General features: G+C 47.1%; 1 protein-coding gene and 1 long non-coding RNA gene across 8 annotated transcripts in view; one reads left to right on the forward strand and one right to left on the reverse strand.

The window, feature by feature from the left end:
- HIVEP3 (HIVEP zinc finger 3) overlaps nt 1-24,114 on the forward strand; it is a 243,092-nt gene that overhangs the window by 100,012 nt on the left and 118,966 nt on the right. For all 6 annotated transcript variants that reach the window (XM_057397884.1, XM_057397885.1, XM_057397883.1 and 3 more), the window contains one exon: nt 15,236-15,315. The gene's annotated coding sequence lies outside the window, so the exon portion shown is untranslated. The remainder of the gene's footprint in view (nt 1-15,235; nt 15,316-24,114) is intronic.
- Nucleotides 8,748-10,435, reverse strand: LOC130593051 (uncharacterized). 2 transcript variants are annotated; one of them, XR_008970743.1, is made up of 3 exons: nt 10,226-10,435; nt 9,894-10,132; nt 8,748-8,866 (listed from the first exon to the last, which is right to left on the reverse strand). It is a non-coding gene; the product is annotated as an uncharacterized LOC130593051 (long non-coding RNA). The 2 variants fall into 2 exon arrangements; XR_008970744.1 differs by having other exon boundaries at nt 9,894-10,057; nt 10,166-10,435.

Raw genomic sequence — 24,114 nt, forward strand, 5'->3', positions numbered from 1 at the left:
TCCTTCATCCAGGCTTTGATAAAAGTCAGATGGAAGCCTGCCTGTCCTCCTTTGTGCTTGTTTCTGTGGAAGAAATACAAACCCGCTCTGCACATGAAAGGGGCACTGGGGTTACTGAGAGCAGCTTCTTTCACTTTGCACTCAGACTGGGATGAAGTGGAGGGCAGGAAGTGTGCACTGACCATGTTTGCTCCATGAGGGCTTCCCAGGGAAAGTCCAGGTTTCGCTTCAGATTAGTGGGGAGTTGATCACTGCAAGCTGGGTACTGGACACAGTCTCAGCTTGCTGGTTTTGCTTTCAGCATTCTTCCTGTGTGATTCTGGAGTAATTTATTAGCTGTCTCTCCATCCCTTTTACTTTATTACCTATATTTATGCAGCAGGTATAATTAAGAGAGGGTCTGTGCCCGAAGTGACGCATTACTGTCCTGTTTATAGCAGCATGAAGTATGCTCAAGAGGAAGCATTTAAATCCCATATTAGTGCCCTTACTCTCAAGGGCCAGGATGCTTTCTAAAGAAAGCTGTTGAACTTTCCTCTCTACACAGCTTAATACTCTTTCACTAAGTGCTGTCCCTAGTGATAAACTGCCCTCTTAAACATTCCTGACCTGCTTGGGTGAAGTCTTATGTCTGAGAAGGAAACAGGATCTTGGTAATCCTGAGATCTCTACTGTATGGTTGGGAATGACCTGCTTCCCATCCTTACCTTGAGGCAGCACTTCCTCATATCCTTTCACATCCAACATGCCCAAAGGCCACGGTAACAGACTAATGTGGTGAACTGTGAGTACACAAAACAAGTTTTGGTGAGGAAGATACCTGAACATTAGGTATAAATAAAAAACAGCAAGCATTATCTTTTCTTTCAGCTCATCTTTTCCCCTCTGCCTGAGGTCTGAGGAGTATGGCATGAGTAGATCCAGGTCTTGAGGATTGTTGGTGCAGGAAGAATGTCCAACACAAGTGCAAACCATGGAGAGCTTGTTTTCCTACATGTCTGTTGAGAAACCTGTCTTGATGATCTGGCTTGGAAAGAGGTCTGCAAGGCTGTTGTGGCTGGCTCAAGATCGGCATCAAGCAGAGCACAGAGCATCAAGGATTGTCCTGCTGCACAGTGTCTCCTTCTCTCCTGACTTACATGTGTCAGGAGGTTAGAAAACCATCGCAGAGCAGGGAAGAGCTGGTCAACCTGAGGTGCGACCCGCTGAACTCTCTCTGGAGAGCCCCAGCTCAGGCAGATGAGTGTGAGCACAAGAACTTCACATGACTTGAGGAGGCCTCTCAGTCTGGGATGGTTCGTAGTCCACAGACCATAATTTATAGGTGATGATACCTTGGCTCTGCCAAGTTTCCTCCAGCTTTTGTCGAAGACGGGAGGGATGTGGACAGTTTATGACATCTGTGGACTCCATCTGGAAAGCACTATTTTCTTCCCTCTCCCTGTCTTTCCGAGGGGCTGGAGTAGAAGTGGGGGAGAGCATGTGTGTAAGGGTGGTAGAGTGATGAGCCAGACAGGCTGTGCTGGTGAAACGGAGAGGTCTGCCTGGGGCACGTTGGCTGGGTGGGAAGCAGAGCTTTAGGAGAGAAGAAACTGGGGATGAGGACAACCCAAAGTGCACTGACCACAAACAGTACAGGAGACCCCTAGGGTAGATCTGGGTCTGCTGGTGCGGGACAAACTGGGACTTGGTGGCTTGGACAAAGAGGAAAGCACAGCAAATACTGAGACCTTACTTGGACTTAATATGAAATCAAGAACAAACCTTCGAACCCCATTAAGTAGTTCTGCAGAGAAAGCATGGTGCAGGCTTTTTATTACCTTCTGGAAGAGCACACAGCCAGACATTTGGCAAGAGGCTCCAGAAAATCACTAGGTAAATGCAAACTGCAGGTCCTGAGTTAAAAACCCTCAGTTCTCTGGTTCTTCTGAGCTCCAGGAAAGGTCTTTTGGTGAAAAAAAAGAAATCACAAATGAGTCTTCTATCCTCAAGTAATGGGGCTCCCTAATGTGGCTTCTACAAGCTTTTAGTGCAGGAAATGCTTCCTTTCATGCTCATTTGATGCAGTCCGTAACTTCTGGTGTGCGGAAGGTTATAAAGGGGAAGGAGACCAAGAGCCCTCTCCTGGCACAGACCGAAAGGACAGCTGGAAAAATAGCTCAGGCTAATGGACTTGGATGGGGAGGTGAAAGGAAGGCATGAACACTGAAGTGGAACTGAATGGCAAAAGCCACACTATTTATAACCAAATATAAATATACCCCAGGCATCCATCTGGAGAGTGTGTTCTGGGTAGGCCCATGTTAAAGGTGTGCAACATGGAAAGCGGGTTGGTCTTGTGGCTTCCCTCCAGGCTGCCCCTACCCAGCCAAGCATGGTCGGTGCGAGGGGGATGAGGTTTGCATGGTTGATGGTAGGCTGGCATGCTGTCAAGAAGGCTTGAAAGAATTTGCATAAACAGCTCAGCAAAGTACATTTGAAAGAGGTTTTTGGAAGGCTGATCAAGAGCTACCTTCACAGTTAACTGGACTTCCTTCCCAATGTTAGCAGTGGCTCCAGGGGGAAGCACAGTGAGGATTGCTCTTTATCTCCAAGACTGCAGCCCCCACAGAGACCTGCAAACTGAGCCCAGCTGCTGATTCTCATCTCACAGACATCAATATTGAGCAAGTAATAGGCTGCAGTGATGTGGGACTTTGCCCTACTCTTCTTTTGAGCTCTTTTTTAAGTGTTCAGTTCCCTTGGGCTCAGGATATCTCATAGGCTGTACTTGCAAAGCATGGGGACAAGCTCAGGATTATGCTTGCAGGTGGGTCTGAGCTCTTGGAGTGTTTCTTGGAATGCTTTTTACAGAACTCAGTAATATCTTTGTGTTGTGTCTGGGATTCATGGCGTGCCCAAGCTCTTTTCCATCCATGCATGTGTCACAGTTTGGAAGCCCCTGGTTACTGTGGAGTGTCTGTGGTCTGCTTCCGTACCAGGCTGTCTTAAGGACATTACATTGCTGTGGTGCTTTGACAAAGCCATTTGGAAAGTGTGGGTCACTGGAGGATATTCCTGATCTGGCCTGCTCTATATTCTGTTTTATGTTCTACAAACACTACCTGAGGTTCAGACTGTTGTATGATTCGAATCCTGTCTATGCTTATGGATCAGCCATAGATCTAATGTACCTTATATGTATGTAAACCCTTTAGATATGACCCATGTAGTATGAGCTCTGATGTGCCTCCTGTGTTGTAGCTCTCCTTTGAAAGCCAAAGCATGCATGAAGGTGTTTATAAATTTAATCTTTCCATCTTGAAAATGACCCAAAGGCTTTCGATGTCTCAGTGTTGGGAAGCCCTTCAGACTGTCTAGCACTCGCAGCATGCCTGTGCATGTGCAGAGCTGCAAAATGCCTCATCCGCCATTGAGATGGAAGCACAGCACTCATTGCTCTTGGGGTTTGCAGGAAAGGGAGCAGAGGATGTCAGGCCTCCAAACTTCAAGCTTAAACAGGGGAGATTTAGGTTAGGTATAAGGAAGCAATTCTTCCCTGTGAAGGTGCTGAGGTGCTGGCACAGGGTGCCCAGAGAAGCTGTGGCTGCCCCATCCCTGGCAGTGTTCAAGGCCAGGTTGGACACAGGGGCTTGGAGCAAGTGGAAGGTTTCCCTGCCTGTGGCATTGGTTTGGAACTTGATGAGCTTTAGGTGTTTTCCAAACCATTCTATGAATCACATCCCCTCCTACCATGCAAAAGGCGGCTGGGAAGGGGAGGTGCCTGTATCGCCTGGGCAGAGGTGATGGCTTCAGCCACCTTGCAAAGAAATAAACCCTGCTCCTCGTGTCCTCCTTGCTGGCAGCATCCCCAATTGCTGCTGGTGCAGATGGCAGCTCCCCCCTCCACCTCTCCCTCCCTGGCACACGTGTGTGTGTGCTCCAAGTTACCATAGTTTGCAAGCGTGGAGGTCCTGGAAAATGTGAGGTTTTGTGACCAAAAATCAATGTGTTGTCAAAGGAAATAAACAAGGAGGGATACTCTCCTGATGGCCTGGGAGGGCTGGGAGAGGGCCAAAGCCGCACCATGGAGCACCCGAGCTGCATAGTTTTGGTCTGATGTGTTGCATGGGCTATAGCTTCCTGCTGGCACAGAGATCGTGCACTGCGAGTATTAGGTTACAACTTGTCATACAATTTTGGTGAAATCCATGCATATTACAGATGTCTCTGTTACATTATTACCCCTCCAGATCCTATAGACATTCTTCGGTGCTCCTTTGGGGCATCATCTGTGCTGCTAGTTCCCATAACAACTTGTGAATTCATCATTCCAAAGCTGCTTCTTAGAAAAAAAAAGAAAGATCAGCCCAAATTCTCTTGTCTTTTGTCAGCTACTGAAGCATTCGGCTCCCTGGCAGCCTGCCGCTTCTGTTCTCCTCCTCTCTTTTTCTTGTTGTTCATGAAAAGAACCCCAAGCATATACTTAGACGGGTCATTGCAATTCTTTATAAAGAAAAAGAATATTTCCTATGCAGCATTATAGATGCTGGGCTCGGTAAACATTTAAAATGGAAAGACTGGTAGATTAAAAGATTTTAATGCATTGGGTGCTGATTTAGTTGATGTATTAGGCTCTTTAGCATCTCTCTGACAGGTCTATTTAGAGCTTCCTTTTCGTCTGGCCTTCCTCAGGCAATGACACTCATTACTCTCTGCCTGTCAGTCAAAAGGAGTTATAATAGAGCTTAAATGGGTCTCCTGACAGGGTGCCCTGGTAACAGTAAAGGAGTGATAAATACCAACAATAACACTCCTACCTGTGGGTGCCTTGGGAGGGTGCAGGCAGCATCCCCCCAGCTGCCCTAGGTGCAGGGACCACTTCCCATCCCTGCCCTGGGGTGCTCGGCTCAGGGCAGAATGGTTTCTTCCTGGGAGTTCAAGAGTGACAGGAAAGAATTGGAGGCTTCTGAGGGATGTGAAAAGACTGATCTAAACACCGAGGCAAGGAAAATCATGGTTGTGGTGAACTAAAATCAGTATTGTTGAGAGTGTGGAACTAAAACGCAGCTACTGAACACAGGAAGATGAGGTTTGACACAGGGCAGGACAGACGGGGAGGATATTTTAGTGTAAGTGTGTAAAACCCTCCAGCATCCTCAGGGGTGAAGCCGGTTTTAAAAGTGAACTTTTGATAAGTGAACATTTATGGACCGCACTGATCACGTTAGCATGGAATAAAAATTATTTAGCTGGTCAGTGATGAACATATCCGTTACTTTCAGCTCCCAGGTTCTTTGCCCTTACTAAGGTTTCCTTGCTCAGTTATTTATCATGTATTCTCATTGACTATTTTATTCTCCATTGGTACTTAAGGATAGTCCTATTTAGGTGTGCAAGTCACTCTGTTTCTCCTTTTTTCAAGGAGTGCACAAAAATGCCATGAAAACTGCCGTAACTTTACACATACAGATACTCAGTAACATCAGACATGACTTTGAAGCTATAGATAGACACATTCTGCAGATGCTGACCCCCAAGTAATTGGACTTATGTCATACACTTGGTCACATCATAGCAGACCGGCTACTTGGAAATACAGGGGCTATGGAAAGAATCTGAGCTCTATGCAGGTGATGACTGTGCTAAATTAGTAGCCTCAGTTGATTTTAATGCAACGGTCAATCTGTGCAGTTGAAGAGTTAACAGCCAAGGGAGAGAAAGCCTGAGTTTGTCTGAGGATCATTTATCCACCCATCTGTCAGTCATCGGCATTCCTCTCTGCTGAGCAGAGCCTGGGTTTGGTGCTTTTAAGGACAATGAACTATTGCTTAGGAGGAGAAATATTCCCATTTGAATTAGATTATCTGACAATTTAAGTGCAATTGCTTGAAAACATCATTAAAAAAACATTAAGATATTCTAGACAATAGGTCAGCCTGGTCTGATATCACATAGCACAGGCCTTGGTTTCTTGGCTGGATCCACCTTGTTCATCAGCCATCCAGGAGCACAGCAAGGCAGAGGTCCTATAAAGCTTACACCAAAAGGTGCATTTACACGTGTGTAAAACCCGGCTCTTGCGCAGAGCAGAGTAAATGAAGCTGGTGGAGCCAGAAGTCATTTGGGCATTTCTCAACTTTGCGACTAAACATTCTTTAATTAAAGCTCGTCTCTCACTTCTGATGGATTTTAGAACATGCAAACAGAGGCAGACCTGTGCCAGCTGCAGAACAGGAACCTGCTCTTTTCTGCTTACGGAGCATGCTGCTCTGCTGCTGCTGCATGAGTAACTGGTTGCACCAGTGCCTTGTCCCCTCTATGCAGAATCATGCCATGGTTTGCATTGGAAGGGACCTTAAAGCTCCTCCAGCTCCAGCCCCTGCCATGGGCAGGGACCCCTTCCACTGGAGCAGCTTGCTCCAAGCCCCTGTGTCCAACCTGGCCTTGAACACTGCCAGGGATGGGGCAGCCACAGCTTCTCTGGGCACCCTGTGCCAGCGCCTCAGCACCCTCACAGGGAAGAGCTTCTGCCTAAGAGCTCATCTCAGTCTCCCCTCTGGCAGGTTAAAGCCATTCCCCTTGGCCTGTCCCTACAGGCCCTTGTCCAAAGCCCCTCTCCAGGCTTCTTGTAGCCCCTTTAGGGACTGGGAGCTGCTTTAAGTTCTCCCCTTAAGGAGCCTTCTCTTCTCCAGGCTGAACAAGCCCAGCATGAACCTGTCTCCCTGGGAACAGTTCATGCAGGTCCTCAACTCAAGTTTGCTAATTAGCTTAAGCAGTTCTTTACCAGGCCCAACAGCCCTGGTAAAACCCAACACTCCCTATGGGCAGGTGGTCTTTAAGAGAGACAGCATAGAGCAAATCTAGGTCCTGCAATAAGTGGGATGTATCTGACTGGGTGAGATTTGCCAGATTTAATCAGTCCTGGGCTCTGTTCCCAGCTGTGCCAGAGCTGATCTTATGCAACTTCTCTGCTATCTCATTTGTATGAGTTTTCAATTATATTTGCCTCCCTCTTAAGATCAATAGGAGATATTGCTCAATATTATAACCATTGGAAATCATGACATTACTATGGGTTGCCATAAGATCTGGGGCTGGAGCACATGAAAGCTTATAGTCCACACTCTTATAGTCCAGTGTTCCTTTCTTAAGGGGCTGTTGCAGTTGTTGCAAGCAGGGCATGATCACTTGTGTTACCCTTGAGTAGGGTGCATGGGCTGCAGCAGGGACTCAGTGCCCCAGATTCAAACGTGGGAGACAAGGAGGAACTGATGACTTTAGCCCCAAGCAAGCGCAGATGTGTGGGTAGCTTTGCAAAATGGAGTGAATTTCCATGGGAGCTGTAAAGATCTCCTTCCCGAATCCAGGAATTCTGCCATTGCAAGTTTCCTGTTGGAGGGGCAGCTGAGAGGGGTTTTTAGAGAAGGGGCTGGACAGCACAGTTATTTTTATTTGGGGTAAAACATTTGATTTTTCATTTGTGTTTTAACTCTTGTTGCTAAAATTATTATTCCAGTAGGACTGGGTTGATCCGTACTAATTTAAGTGTCTGAAATAATGTTATAAATGAGCTGTGTTTCCATGAGTAAGATTCCCATTCATCATTGCAAGGTTTACTTCACGGCAGTGAAATCATTACCATGAAGCAACTGGTGTGCTTTGAAAACACTGAAATCATTTAGCGCTCATGACTGAAAACAAGGAGTTGCTCGAACAGGCAGTGTAGACGAGTTCAGTGCATGAAGAGTTTGGCTTTTATTTACATGTTGCAAGGGGAATGTGCTGTTAAGAGGATAGCACAGTGAGATCAGCCTTTGAAGAGTGTCTCCCCATTCATTCGTTTGATTTATTCCAGTGACCGGCCCTGCTCGGTTGGGTTACACCTCTGTAAACCTGACACAGTCAAAGTGACAATTCCCTGATTCGTTTTTTTCCCCCATTGAAATCATCAGCTTTAACCTCAGTTTTACCCTCTCAACTCTAATTTAGTCTCAAGCGTTGCCCCTAGGAAATTTCAGTTTTAGGTTTTCAAAGGTTACCCAGAGTATCAAGTTATTGGATTCTATTTCGTGAGTCGGTTTTGGGGGGAATGGGGAAGAAGCGTGATCAATACCTTGTGTCCTCTGGAGTTCGATGAAGAAACCTTCCCAGGGAATAATTTAGCCTCTGATTTTGTAAAGTGTTTGGCATGCTCAGCGTTGGCTGGAAGTGCTCAGGATCTCACGGATTGCGGGGCTGGATGGGAACTTGGCTGTTTCACAGCTTTATTCGGCATTTTCAATGTCGCTGCATAATACTTAACAAAACTGGGCTTTGGCCAGTATTTGTGGCTTGGGATAGGGCTATTCCCAGTGTGAGCCAGACACCCCTGAGATGATTGGATTCAAGTGCTTTGTTTCTCTTAAAGAATTGCGTATCTCTTCGTTCTTCTCCCATTACCAATTGGCTTGGTTGAGAGAGACTCTTCATGGCTCCCAAAGGTTGACTTTGGGGTTGTCATTAGTTTGAGATGTTATTGGCAGCGGGTTCTAGGAGTTACCGCCAAGAAACATGTTTAGGCATTTGGATTACTCTTGTAAATTCTAATTAATCACTTTGCTGCTGTATAAGGCAGCACTGTAACACATACTTCATGCTCAAGTATTCCATTTCTTACAGCAACCTTGCACCACGGGTTCAAAAACAAAGCTGCAGGGTAACAAATGTCTACATTTGAGACAGTTTTATTTGCAAAGAGTCTAAGTGCTCGTTGTACCCGGAGGGCAGCAGGGCAGGGGTACACTGAGATGTGCCTTAGTGGTGTTACCTCGGCACTGGCCAGTTAGCAGGGTGGTGACGGGTGCTCTGCCTCTGCTCCTGCAGACTTCCATCCCTCCAGGCAGCCCTGCAGAAATGTTGTCATCTCCTGGCACTCTCCAGACAGCTAAAATTACCCGGTCAGCTGTGTGCAGTCGTAGTCTGGCTCCTAACGAGAGGCGTGTGGCCGGGGGCTCTGTTTTATAGGAGATGGGGTCCAGACTTCTCAGGGGTTGCCTGATGTGCTCAGTCTTTGGTTTTGTTTGACAGAAGGGTGAGCATAAGCATTTAAAACAGCAAGTGTCAAACAAGAAGAGCTGATGCTGGTTTACTTCTCCAGTCACCTCTGTAAATCATAAGCTGGCACCCAGAGGTGCAAGGAATATCTGAGCAGCAAAGAGCAGCCTGTCCATGGAGCAGCCCCTTCATGGCTGTCTGCAGTACTACAAAAACAAGCTACCAGAGGGAAAAGAAACATTCTTCATCTGCCTATTTTGTAGTACAGGATCTGCATGTGTGCAGGGGTCTTTCCAAAGAGATTCTCAAGCACTCACAGGGATCATAGAATCATAGAATGGTTTGGGTTGGAATTGATCTTTAAACTCATCAAGTTCCAACCCCCTGCTGCAGGCAGGGACACCTTCCATAGAGCAGCTTGCTCCAAGCCCCTGTGTCCAACCTGGCCTTGAACACTGCCAGGGATGGGGCAGCCACAGCTCCTCTGGGCACCCTGTGCCAGCGCATCAGCACCCTCACAGTAAAGGATTTCTTCGTTATACCCATCTTAAATCTCCCATTTCAGGTTTTTTTGTGCCTTGTTCTTATTTCTACAAAGGCTGTATGGTTGTTCTTTCACTTATTTAGGGTTTATGTGTATATATATATACACACACATATACATATATATATCTATTTTATCTATGTCTGCTTGGGGTCATTGACGGGCTCAGCACATCCTTCCAGAGGTGGAACAACATAAGGGCTATCTTTTGCAGCATGACAAAGATGTGATTATTTAAAATGATTTTTTATATATATAAATGTGTGTGTGTATATATGTATGTATGTATTTTAAGTGAAAACTACACTTTTCAGCCAGCTCATTACTCACATACTTGTCTTCTGGGACAGTGCACCCTGTCCTGCTTAGCGCTGCTGTAGCTGCCTGTTCCATTCCACATCCCAGAGCCTGCTACTCCAGCCTATTGATTGACATCTCTGTCTCCAGCTCTGATCTCATGTCTTGACCATCTGCTTCTTCTGGTGGTCTCTGGAGGGTCTGCCAATCAGCAAAGCAGGCTCAAAACTCACAGGCAAACGGGTTAGATTATTTTTGGACCTTCCTTGCAGCCATCTGTTTGGGAGGGAGCCATGAGCTTGTCTTTACCCAGCTGGGTTAAGGTGCTGCGGCAGCCTGTGAGGAAGCAAACAGGATAAAGAAAATTACCCTCTTCTTAAGGAGCTGAATCAGCTGCGAGACGGCGCTGAGCTCTCAGCCAACAACCGGCACCAGCAGTGAGAGATCAGGATGTTTCCCTGTCCCTGCTGGAGCTGGCTGCTGCCTTCAGACGACACCAGGCAGAGCAGCAAGTTTGATGCGACTTTGGGAGCTGACTTGTGTTGCCCGTGACAACCTGGGTTTGAGTCTGCTTTACATGCAGACACGCACACACGTGCATATGTTGCTATAACAACCAGCCGGGACTTGTACAGAATGTTGGACTCTGTTTTCCAGGTTGCAAAGCACCGAAGTTTTGCTGCAATCCAGGAGGCAAACAGCTGCCTTCAGTCTCTCCCCTTCCCCCCCCATCCTAAAAAAAGCACTAAATCAAGTATGCTAAGCAAAATGTCTGGGTTAATTATGTAAAAAGACTCTGTAATGCCTTAGTAGGAAGAGAGAAGCACGCGGGGCTCTGTGCTCTTCTGCTCTGCGAAACAGGCGGTTCCCAGGGGTAAAGGCTGAGATTTCAGCGCTGGGTTTGGTGTCCCCAGGACATCATGGTTAAATTACGCGACCAGGAAAGCCACTGGTGTCACCAGGCAGCAGTAAACCACAACTCGTGGGTGAAGATCATGACTTCTGCAGCCTCTGACCCCATGTTAATGCTGTAACCTGCAAGGCAGCAACCAGGTAAGGGTTGAGAGCAAGGGATGCGAACAGCAAAGAGCCTGTATTAGCCTCTCCCTATAGCTGCAGGCTTTGGTTAAGATGCTTACAGCAATAGAATCTGTCTCCTATAGCAGGCCTATACCAATATTCTCTATTTTTCCCTTTTACTCTGAGTGATGGGGACACTGAACAGCACTGCCTTCCTAAAAAAAGAGTTTTCCCGCAGGGAAAGGGGAAAGCAAGAGAGGCACAGATCCCAGACAGCATGTTTCACAGGAGGTATGTGTGTGTGATAGCCCCTGTGTGCTGCTCTTCATCTTGCATGTGTTTGAAAGTGAGCCTTGCCCATGAAGCAGGGAGGGAGTTCTGGTTTCCCCTTGTAGGCAGCACTTGGTCTTCCTGTGCAGTCTGTGGTGCAGGCTGGGTCTCCATCCTCCTGTGCAGGGGGTACCATTGTACCCCAAATGAGCTGGCAGAGAGGTTGCAGAAGGTCACTTAGAGCAGAACTCAGAATACAGCCAAGGACTCTTTTGCTTTCTGCTCCACCTCAGTGCATCCATCCACTGCTCTGCCTTGAGTCCTCGTGGCTGCATGTGATCCTAGGCACAAGGCATTCAATGCTGCTTCATCAACTGTTAAAACTCATGTCCTGGCACTCCAAAAAGCGGGTACGCAATGCTTCATGTGTTGATGTAGTGGACAAAATTTATGCTGGGTTGTCATATTCCAAGTATGGATGGGACGCATGTTCAGTACCAAGTGGTTGGTTTATACCTCCAGGCATCAACCGTGCTTTTCAATGTGTATGATGGCTCTTCAATGATTTCAGCACTTTCAGTGGGTTTATGTTGCAAAACGCTGTCTGCAGGCATGGACTGGGACGCTAATAGGTGTTTCATGGTCATGTTTTGTTGGTGATGGTGGTCTCCAGTTAACACCCGAGGTGATGATTACAGACTGTGCCAAGCAATGTCTGAACAACTGTGGGGGTGCTTTGCCTATATTCAGAGATGGGGTCCCGAAAGGGTCAGAATTTGATATAAACTTGCATTATTCCAGGAATTGGTTTAATTTTCCAACCTGTGCCGAAACCTGTCATGCCTGACTGGGTACCTCAGAACCTACCTGAGAAAATAAAGACCTTTTCAGAGATCAGCAGCCTAAATCCGATTCAGACTGCAAATGACACTTATTTTGTGGCTTGAGGATGGCTTGTATCACCAGAAACCATCATATTTTGCTAAGAGTGATGGCTTCAAGAGAAGCCTTGACCTGTGTTTGTCCTGCAGACTGACCTTCCATCAGTGGTGCACTGGTACAGCAGTGCTAGTGGGAAGCTCGTCCTCAAAGACAGCTCCCTTTGCAGGGTCAAAGCTAAACTCAGCTCTGACGTACAGCTTCTTCATTAGCTCATTAAACACTTTGCATAAGATACACAGGAGCTGGCAGTGAGGGAGAGGAAATCAAAGCCTCTTGCACTTAGTTCACCTGCATTCAAAGTCAGGAAACCTTCGTGCAATGATTCATCCCAAGCTACAGGCTCTGGAGCCCTCGTTTGCCTTCTTCAGAGCTGCTCCATGGACAGGGACAGGCTGCTTGAGCTGAAAGGAAGCATTTTAGCTGCAAAACTGTACAAGGCAGCATGTGCTATTTCTGGAGAGTGCTGTAATGTATGCGTCTAGCCCGGCTCACTCCAGCAACGGCCAAATGTTTTTCAAGCAGTAAAGAAGGTAAAATAGAGCAACGCTGTGCTGCAGCCAGGTTTTACATGCGATCCCTAAGCAGAGCCTGCAGGAGCCCGCACGTGCGCTCGCAGGCACATCGTTATGTGCATCGGTGACCAGAAGGATGGAGCCAGGGCACCGGGGACCGCAGCTCGGCAGCCGCAGCCAGTTACAGTCTGCTATGGCAGAGCACAGGCAGCTCGTGCGCTTCCAAACTGGGACCAGCACTTGATCCTCTCTTGCTCCACCTCTTTGGCAGCCTGCTGTATAATTCCTGCCCTTTGGGGAAGGCGAGAGAGGCATGGTGCCAAGCAAGGGGAATGGAGGGATGGACCTGCCTCCCCTTGGATGATGATCGGGGTCACCCTCTGCCCCCCTTTCTTGGACACTGCTACTCAAAGGAAAGAAAAGGGACAGAAGGACAGAAATGAGCACAAACATGGGCTGAGGGCTGTGTAGAAGTACCACAGGGTGGGATCTGTCTGGATCAGGCAGAGCTTGGCAGATTTTCACACGCACACATGGCAGCAGTGCCCGGCCGTAGCAGAGAGGCAGGTATAGATATCCCCTTGTTTCCCTTCTGGAAGCTGGCAGGAATAGGGGGTTCTGTGATATCACTGAGCGAGTGCTCTTTGTATTTACACACGGGGTTTTGTACGTGTTCAGTGAGAGGGCAGTGAGTGTTTTCCGGTGTTTTATGAACGCTGCTGGCTCTCTGCAAGCAGCGGGTGGGACACACGAGGGAGATCTGAGCTGGGACTTTATGGAGCTCTGCAAACCCTTCAGTAAATTCATGTTTGAGAAAGGGACAGCAAAGTCCCTTAACAGAATCCAGCAGCGAATGGGATGTTTGTTTATCACACGTGCTTCAGGCATTAATTGAGCCGTGTCCATGGTGCTGTGTTCTGATGCTAAAACCAACATTTACCCACAACCTCTATGGGTTGTTAACCCGATTTTGTAGCGCTTTTTGACTTTCACCCTTGTTAAATGAAAACACCATTCTGTTGTAATACAGTTGCAAGGTTAACGTATAAATGTAGGTTTTTGGGGGGGCTGGAACTATTGAGCAGGGTGTTTTATAAGCTTTTTGTTCCCAATGATTGCAAGTATTCTCGATATTCATATTCAGCCCTGTCCTGCTATTGCATTTACTTGTATGTAAATGCAAGTAAATATATATATATGTTTATATTACACATATTATATTACATATCTATATTATATCACTATTATATTAAATATTATTACATTATATTACATATTTATATTAATATAGTATTAATATATGTTAACATATATAGGCATGTTCACATATGTGCTTTTGCAATAACCTTGTAGGGAGTTTTCTGTCACTTCATACTAGCTCTGCATGCATGTGCCAACACACTTTCAGAAGCAGCCACTAATGAGGATACGGGTTTAACATTACCTAATCTAATTGCTGGCAGCAAAAGGCATGGTGGGGAAGATGTTATGAAGAATTGCTGGATGGTCTAACAGTGTTAGTTCCATTAAATCCTTAGAGTCTGACCTGCCTGTAGTTATTTCCTCCTGCCTAACGAGGAAAATGCATTTAAAATGACTATAAGAGCAACTGGATGGGTGGATGTGAAGGGGTTGGAAGAAGTGTGGTGAGGACATGCTGAGGGCATAGGAGCTGTGTGGGCTCTGCATTGGTGTCAGGGTAACCCTGCCTGGCCATGACTGGGAAGCTGCAGCCCTCCCTGCCCTGGTTTCCACGTGGGTGAAATGGGGCTCATCAGTCATAGAATCATAGAATGGTTAGGGATGGAAAGGACCTTAAGATCATCCAGTTCCAAGCCCCCCTAGTTCCAACTCACTTTCTTGTCTGATTTGATGAGAACTAATGGTTGCAGCCATCCCCACGCATGGGGCCACTGCCCCTGGGGCTGAAGGCACTTCTGTTAGAGGTGCCCAACAGCAGCTTCCTCATGCCTCCTTTTGTCCTGCATCCAGGATGCATTATGGCAAACTTTGTTCTTCAGCTCCTCTTTAAGCCACTCTCAGCCTTTTGAACGTTATTTTTCCTGGGTACCCTCCCAAAACCCATTGTGATTTTTAATTTCCTATTAAGGCTGAGCCCCACCAGCGCCAGGGCTGGCAGTGAAGGCTCAGTCCCAGGCTGTTCTCAGAGCAGCTCGCCCTGCTGCAGGCTGGGGCAATGCTCACGTTCATTTTCCAGCTCTGAAGTAGTCAGGACAGGGTCCAGCTTGCATTCGGGGTGTGATTTGAGGAGAACTAGAAAGTCCATCACCGGGCAGCATCCTGTGCCTTGTCTTGTGCAGCTGGAAATGATCATTTCACATATGAAAAAAAAAATCCCTGCATTGACATTCTTAAAAAGCATTTGCTCTCGTGTCCGGGTCCCACGTGAGAAGAAGACAGCATAGAGAAAATGCCAAGAGTTTAGGCCAAAACAGAAGCAGGATGGATTGCAGATAAGGAGTAAAAGGGCAAGTAAAGAAAAGCCTTATTGTCTCAATGGGAGCAAGTAGAGAAATGCCTGAGTTGCTACCCCAGTTGGAGATGTGTCTGTGGTACAAACGGCACACATTTCAAACTGCCTCATTACATTAAGGTCTCGTGTTTTCTTCCCTAGGCTCCATTTCCCAGGTCACCATATGAACACCTGAGTCTCCTCGAGGTATCAGAGATGAACCTGTAGCAGCTTGTCCACAGGTAAGAGTTTCAGCCATTGCTCCGGTGCCTGCTCTGATGGTTTGGGAAGCATGGAGGGGGGGACCACAGAGCCTGTGGCCCTGGTGTTTTGGGGCTCAAACCCGTGTCCATGCTGCCTGATGCTCTGATGGGACGTTTGCTTTCTGATGGGGGCTCTGCAGGTTTTGTGCTCCTCCAAAGTGATGTGGCCACAGGGGTTTGCAACTCCTAGAGCAGACATACAGTGACTGAGCATTTAAAATGATGTTTTGAGGGGTGAGGACTGATCTGGGTGGGGGTTAGTTTATTTCTGCTTACACCATGCTGGTGGTTTTGTTGTAGCTGCCCATCCAGAGTAGCCTGTGTTCCTGTACTGGTGCTTGCTCTAATGTTCTGAAAGCAGTCAAGGTGCAGATCTCCCCTCCTGCTGCGTGGTTTTCTTTCTGGGTCTTTACCCATTAGCTGCCTAATATGAAACAGAGACAGAAGCAACTGTTGGGTTCCTCCCCTTGTAGCTGAGCAACATAACCAGCAAGTACCCAAATCCCATTGTCCCTGCTCACCCTTGCAACCTTCATGAAGTCTCTTCATTCGCTGATGAAGGTTCACCTTCCTCAGGGATGCTGCTTGCCCAGTTTTGGTGAAGCCTGTTGAAATACAATATTGTTCATAGAGCTCTTGGAGAACCCTTCAGGAGAAGGTGCTGAGCTGCTGGGCATGCACACTGACCACCAGCATGTTGTAGAGACTCAGCTCAGGGTCCGTCACCTGTGTTGGGTGGATTTTAAGGGCTGGGAGTCACCCGGCTGATATGAGGCAGATGAACACAGTCCTTGTGTGAAAAATGGGTTTGTCAGCTCCCTGCTTTGGAGCATGCATCTTTATGCGTAGGGATGCACGTCCCATGGCACTGCGTCTGCAGGCAGGTTCACAGTGCCAGGGGCACGCTGCAGATCAGCAGACACGGGTTATTTTCAGAGTTACAATGCACTGGTGTAGGATGGGCAGCAGAGCAGCGTTCCCTGGGGATGCGAAGGAGCTGGGGGAGGCAGTGATGCTGCCCATGCAGAAGCCACAGCCCTTTTCTCAGGGAGAAGCTGTTGGCTTGGAAATAACACGAAAGCAGAGCATCCCAGAGAGTGGCAGCCGCTGCCCCGCTGTGCCACAGCCAGGCCTTTTGTCTCATCTGCCAGTGTTAATTGAAGGGGACAAGTCTTGCACCCTGGGAGCAGCAGGTAGCGGCACTCCAGTAGGAGCTCAGAGCCGGCTCCATCAGCAAATACTACTTGCTTGGCTGCAGTCAGAGCTCATTATCTCACTGACCTTTAATTTCACAAGTGTTTCCAGGTTGGACAGGGCTTGGAGCAAGCTGCTCTAGTGGAAGGTGTCCCTGCCCGTGGCAGGGGGTTGGAGCAGGATGAGCTTTAAGGCTCCTTCCAACCCAAACCAGGCTGGGATTCCATGGTTTCTTGCAATGTGTTCCTTCAGCCTGGTCCTGCTTCTGACTTCCGTTCCCAGAAGCAGCAGGATAATAAATTCATGTGCTGTGTTGTCTAGCCGCTTCGCATCCCTCCCTCCCTCCACCCTCCGTCTCTGTCCTTTTTGGCAATCTGTCATTTTTAGTTTTGGTACAAGTCCAGGAGCTGAGTAAAAACTACTTGGGCAGCTGGGGGGAGAAACAATGGGGTTGAAATAGGCTTTAACGTGTTTGTAAACAATTGCACTTCATCAGGGTCCCAGCCCAGCACGCTGGCAGCAGACAAAGCTGATGAGACTCTTCCGAGATCAGAATTAATTAGACTGCATGGAAATGGTGCAATACAGACCACGACGTGGTGGGATATAGCTCCTGTTCTGTGGTCCATGTCTGTTTATTTATGCTGCGCTCGTCACTGTGGCTGCTGAGCACCTGAGATTGCTCTTCCCTGAGCTGTGGCAGGGAAGAAGATGAGCAGAGAGAGCTAAAAATGCTGGGAGGACTGTGTTGCACTTTGAGGGTGCCCTATGGTGTATCTGTGTTTGGTGGAAATCATACATGAGGGAAGATCAGCAGAGGGAATAATGCTGCTGTCCTGTCAAAGTACCCCCTTTTGACCTGAATTCCCACAGCTTGTTCCAGGTGAAAAAAATCCCAGGTTTGTGTGGTTTTTTTTTCTCTCAGGGAGTGATGATTTGAGGAGGGAAGCATAGGGAAGTGGGCAAAATAGCTGTAGTTGGAGCATATGGACTGGATGATACCGGGTACCATGGACTTTGATGAATAAAACCTGGATTTGCAGGTGCCTCCTTCCCACCCCTTTGCTGAGGGCTGTGAGTGGAGTGGGGCTGACCTCAGGAGGTGACTGTTTATACCTGCAGGAGTTTTTCTAGTGGGGAGATAACGGGGGAACAAAATCAAAGTGTTTTGAAATCAACCCCTTTGAAGCATCGTGACTTGGCTCACGAAGCTGGTCCATGGCTGCTCCCTCTTAGGGGATGGATGCAGCCGGTCCCTACCTCTTCTGTAAGAGTGTAATTGCAGACACTGGCACGGTGGCTTGGAACGGGAGCACATTAATTAATTCAGGACATGCTGGGATTACATTTTATTAAACCTTGGAATCAGAGTAGACCTGATGAAATGTAAGCAAAGGTTGGGAAGGGAAAGGAGGGCTGTGTGCCACACATGCTGCCTGCCAGCATGACTGCCGTCGTGCCCTTCGCTGGTGCGGTACCAAGGGCATGCTCAGGTTATATATAGATATATGTGTACATATATGTGTGTATGTACATATGTACACACATGTATATACCTGGTTTCACTCCAGCCAGTGTGATCAGGGGAGGCTCTGCTTTCCTTACCCTGTTGCTCTGGATTTTTGCATGCAAGCTGACTGACCCATCCCTCTCTCTTGCAGCAGGTCATAAACGGGACCTCTGGTCATGTGCTCCCAAATTGGAGTGAAGAGGAGGTTTCTTTTGCCTTGCCCCTGTTTAAAAGGGGCAAGTTGAACTGTTAAGTTTCAAACTTAAACAGGGGAGACTGAGATGAGCTCTTAGGCAGAAGCTCTTCCCTGTGAGGGTGCTGAGGCGCTGGCACAGGGTGCCCAGAGAAGCTGTGGCTGCCCCATCCCTGGCAGTGTTCAAGGCCAGGTTGGACACAGGGGCTTGGAGCAAGCTGCTCCAGTGGAAGGGGTCCCTGCCCGTGGCAGGGGTTGGAGCTGGAGGAGCTTTAAGGTCCTTTCCAACCCAAACCACTCTGTGATTCTACGATTCTATGATCCTGTGCTGATAAAAGCATCAGGCTTGCATGTGCTGGCACTACTTGACCCTGCTAGACTTTCCAGGACTAGCTAACTATTTTGGACAGGTAAACAAGTGTGTATGGGGGGTTAGTGCAAAACCATTGGCTCTCCAACAAGAGGTGCAGCACACGACCCAGCCTTTGCAGGGATGTTGTTTTGCCTGACGAATCTCCAGCATCCCACACGAGCCGTCTTTTCTCCTGACAGTGTTGGGACTATACTTCATGCTAATTTTAGCTCTCCCTCCAAGGTGGATATCTTTGGGGTTTGGGCACAATGAATGCCTTATTCATAAAGCTACAAACATTGTAAAACGAAGGGGGGGGGGAGCAGAAAGTGTCCCACCCTGAAATGTTTCTGATCTCCAAGCAGCTGTAATTTGGGCTTGCTTGGAGAACAAGCTGAGGTAGTGTTCATTTTAACAGCCAGGAAAGGGCTGTCTGTTTATATTTAGGGCCTTGTAGATTTGCACAGTGTATGCAGGTGGCACATTAAAATGTGTGGATGATTTCTTACCAGGATAAGGCTGTGTTTTTACTGGACTGCCGTTAATCCTGTGTGTGACGGCTAAGTAAGGAAGGATTGAAAAGTCAGTTCTGACAGGTTCTGAGGTGAAGTTTTGTAGCCTTTGGAGTGTTGTTTTGAGCTTAATCTTGGTGAATTTGTCCCATGCACCTTCCTATACCCCAGAACACACATTTTGAAGAGCAGGTTGGCTGCTTCAGACAGTAGTCCATAGGGCATTGGCATTAGGATCATTGAGTTCTCACCACTAAGTGTTAATAGACTGCTGCAATGACAATAAGTAGGTGGGTATAGAGCATCTTCCAGCAGGGAGGTGGGTAGTGGTCCAGGATCTCGGTCAACTTGATGGTTGCAGCTCTGCATGAGCTTTGTCTGAAGAAGGCTGTGTCTTCAATGTATCTCCAGCCCTGCTCACCATCCCATTGGCTCCAGGAGCTAAAAAGCCCACAGCAAGAAAAGACAAAGTTCTCTTGCTGATATTAGGGAGCTGAAAGCCTGGTCCAGCCACACATCAACCTTCTGCCACCCCTCAGAAATCCTCCTTGGCTACTAATTGTGCTCTGATCATCACAGAATCAAAGAATCGCAGACTGGCTTAGGTGTGAAAGGACCTTAAAGATGATGTAGTTGACCTCCCTGCCACGGGCAGGGACCCCTTCCACTGGAGCAGCTTGCTCCAAGCCCCTGTGTCCAACCTGGCCTTGAACACTGCCAGGGATGGGGCAGCCACAGCTTCTCTGGGCACCCTGTGCCAGCGCCTCAGCACCCTCACAGGGAAGAGCTTCTGCCTAAGAGCTCATCTCAGTCTCCCCTCTGGCAGGTTAAAGCCATTCCCCTTGGTCTGTCCCTACAGGCCCTTGTCCAAAGCCCCTCTCCAGGCTCCTTGTAGCCCCTTTAGATACTGGAAGGCTGCTGTATGTTCTCCCTCTCTCTTCTCTTCATATGGTCTCCTCCCTTTCTGCCTTTTTCATGGGGAAATCCAGATGCTCATTTGGTATTTGCAAAGCTTACCAAGATCCCAGGGCTAAGGAGGTTTGCAAAGAGCAGAGTACAGCTCTTACCAGCAGTTGTCTGAGTCTCCTGGCGAGGGCCCGGGCTGTGAGGTTTGTTCACAGATCCAAAGTTAGAAAGCTGTTGATGTTCTTTTTCATTCGCAGTTACAAGAAGCTCTGTTCCACTGAATTGAAATGAGGTTCAAAGTGGGTGTAAGAGATGGGTGGAGCTCAGCCCAGAGAAAAGCTATTGCACTTTAATTGTATGTACCTGTAACATACCGTGGCAGGTTATGGTTTGGGAGATGAAGTAGAAAAAAGTGAAATCCAGGTTCTGTTTGCACTAAAATATTTCCATGGGTGTTTGGGTACTTTGCTGTGGTAACCAGAGGGCCTATATTTAGACTCTTTCCCAAGATGTTGCTCTCTACTACATGGAGTTGCTTGGGAAGCTGGGGTACGAAGTTGTCCCAGGGACTTTTAAGTTCAAATGAGAGTTAATTCAGAACAATTCCAAAGGACTGTGCTCTTACAAGTTGATTAGATTTTGTTCAAGGTCTCGCTGGCTGCATGTCCTGCCTGGACTTCATGCTGGGCATCCCTGAGATCCCAAATTCCAGCATTTAGCTATGGAAAGGGGCTGCTTTTATTTGGACAGATCCTGACTGCGGGATTAAACAGATGATATTGTGATGGCAACTTGTCTTAGCAGCTAAACAGAGTAATCCCAAAATACATGTTAGTGCTCTTAAACATGGTAGTTTTGGTCCTCAGCCAGCGAAGCGCCTCCGAGTCTAATCTAGCAAAGCTCAGCTTTCTGTTTCCTGCAGAGATTCACTGCGGAAGAGAACAAGCCCACAGGTTCAGCTGTGCATTTGTGTGTGACTCTTCTACCCTGTCTTATTCATCTGAAGGTCCTTCAGCTTTTATTAGGCTCACACAGCGGTGTCTGGATGCTCCAGTTTTCACATGGAAGTTATTTAGAACATTCGGGTTGAAGCATTTCTTAGGGAAGTTATGCTCCATTAGGTATATATCCAAAAAGAACAGAAGCAGCCCTACTCAAAGAAGCCCCAGACAGCACCCACAGAGAGAAGGCAAGCTTCTTTTCAAATGTCATTCTTCATCTTTAATTGCCTTTCATCCATAGTCATTTAAATACACTCGCATGTATTTGAACAAACAACAGCAGCACAGCAACTGCACTTCATCCACAGCATGCTCCTGAATGCACCGCGTTTTGTGAGAGATTGGTTCTCTCTCGGATGCTTTGCAATGATGTTCTCCAAAGTGTTCCCATGTGCATTGTAACAAAACAGATCTCTGTCGTGGATTCTAGACACAAGATAATTCTCTCTACGTAGATTTTGTACCAGAACAATTTGTGCCTGCTCAGAGGCTCACAGAGCCATCAGGGTTGAAGGGAGCTCTGGAGATCATCATGTCCAACCCCACTGCCAAGGCAGGGCCACCCAGAGCAGGTCACACAGGGACGTGTCCATGGTGGGGTTTGAAGAGGGAGACTCCACAACCCCCCCCCGGGCAGCCTCTGCCAGTGCTCTGAGACCCTCAACATAAAGAAGTTCTTCCTCGTGTTGAGGTGGAACTTCTTGTGTTTCAGTTTACGGCCATCGCTCCTCGTCCTGTTGCTGGGCACCACAGAAGAGAGTCTGGCACCATGCTTTGAGATACTGATCTGCATTGATGAGATCCCCTCTCAGGCTGCTCTTCTCCAGACTAAGGAGGCTCAGCTTCCTCAATCTCTCCTCATCAGAGAGATGCTCCAGACCCCTGAGCATCCTTGTGCTCTTCCATTAGAAATGCAGTAACTAAAAATATGTGAGGAATGTCTATGCACTGTCAGATTCAGAGAAAAAGGTATCATTACATATATATTTTGATGACATATGGGCTACCAAAGAGGGTTGACAGAGAGCTGGGACAGTTTGGCCTGGGACTGGCACACAAGTTTTTAATGCATTTCACTATTTGAGTCTGGAGGAAATGAAGCACCACAGCTTTTAAAGTTATCTGTGAGCAATGGGTCATCTTCAGTCCATGTGAACAACATCACTGTTAAGGGAAGTGTACGGGTGATGGATTCTCCTCCGTATGACACATTAAGCGTGTGTGTTAAACTAATGTGGGTATCATGCAGTGAGCATCACAAAGTGGAAAACGATACGCTGCTGTTAACATATGTGACATGGGAGCTCTCAGCTGTTGAAACCTTTTACTTTTAACAAGATGCATCTAATGTGTTCTCATCTTGAGTTATATTTCAGACTTCTGCTCTACTCTGTAGCCATAGAGGCAATTATAATCTTATTTGCTTAGTTCCAATTCCTTTGTTGTTTATATGAAGAAAAATACATCTTCTTACAGACAAGGAGATAGTTAGCAGTGTTTAATGTTTGGGATTTACTTTAATCCCATGTGACCATAGTTAGGCATTTAATCCTGGAAGATGAAGTAACTTCTAAGCTCAAAAAGATACTCAAGTTTTCAGAGCAAGTTTACAGCTCAATTTCATATTGACATAGAGAAACAAAATGCCCTTATTTTTTTTTATTGGTGGTTTTCTTATTTCTTCTCTCATCATTATTATACCACAGAAGCAAAATTAAATAGGTGAGTAAACAGCATCTTCCAGCAGTGAGGTCAGTAGGTTCGTTTTCTTATTTGCTCTGGGTATAGAAGAAAGCATCACAGTCTGTACAGTGTGAATATTAAACCCAAGAGGTTAGTATGAACCTGGTTATGTACAGGGAAAGTCGAGGAGTAGCATTTTAGAGTGAAACTGAAACCTGTGCACCTATTTAATCTTCATCAGGATTAGGTCCAGTGTCATTTTGTGGTGATGGGGGAGCTGATGAGAGACTGTGGGTGGTACAGCATGGGAGAGAGGCTGACATGAAACCTCTCCCTGTGTGTGACTGTTCTTTGGCAGTGGAAAACCAACTGTACATGTATTAACCCAGCTCACACTATGGGGAAAACTTGTCTGAAAGCTATTAGACATGGGCACTCCTGGTATGACAGCGTGGTTTATACTACAGTGATCTGGAAGCAATAGCATTTTGTCATCTGCAGGTTGTGGTAGCACGACAGCCAACGTGAAGTATTTGTTTTAAGAATGTCAATGCATAAACTCATTTTTTCCCTAAGCCATGCAGGGAGCGTTACTGAGATGAGTGTGGAACAACAGACATTTTCAGTTTCGTTGGCATTAATTGAGATGGATGTGAAAGGGTTCTATAAATCAGTGCAACCTTCAGAAAGGGTGACTCACTTTGAAGATGAATCCCAGTGGCAATATATCCAACGCACAGAAATTCAATCAATACAATAAACATAATGTAAAGGTATAGAGGATATGCTGGTCTTGTTATTTAACCTGCTCTGAAAATGCAAGAGCATGTGTCCTCTAATGAGATTAGATATTACATTAAAAAACACTAAGCCTGTTAACACAGTGCATAATTAAGCCCTGGAATTCATTGCCAAGGAAAATCTTTGAGTGGATCTTAATAACATTTAAAAAAGAGACAGACACGTCTATTATTAATCAAACCAGGCACAGATCTGCTCTGTGAGAGGTATAAAAATGCGAGGCTGCTTAAGAAATGGTGCAACATGTGCAAGTCAAACACTGCCTGCCGAGCAAGGGAGCTTTGGGTTTGCCTTTTCTGCTCACTGTTGGGTCGATTTGCACCTGCCTTTGAAGTGCTGTGACCAGGGGAGATGTCTGCAGAGCTGCGAGGTCCATGGGAAGGTCCTGCAGCTCCAACCAGGAGATTTAGGAGCCGCTCGGATAAGCAATGGGTCAGCTGAGGCACTTCTGAGAGCACCCGTGACACTTTAAGGTCACCGTACCCTTTAGCAGAGTGAGAACCAAAGGTGCTGAGTGTTCCAGTGATGTGGCTTTGTGTGGCTTTGGGGTGTTTTGCCTCTAAACAGCCACACGTGGGGCTTGGGGGGTCACTGCGTGTCCAAGCTGCAGTTGTTTCACTTTGGAG

The sequence above is a fragment of the Pezoporus wallicus genome, unplaced genomic scaffold (genome assembly GCF_028554395.1).
Source record: "Pezoporus wallicus isolate ANWC-B61680 ecotype Strahan unplaced genomic scaffold, APGP_CSIRO_Pwel_v1 contig_10769, whole genome shotgun sequence".
NCBI lineage: Eukaryota > Metazoa > Chordata > Aves > Psittaciformes > Psittacidae > Pezoporus > Pezoporus wallicus.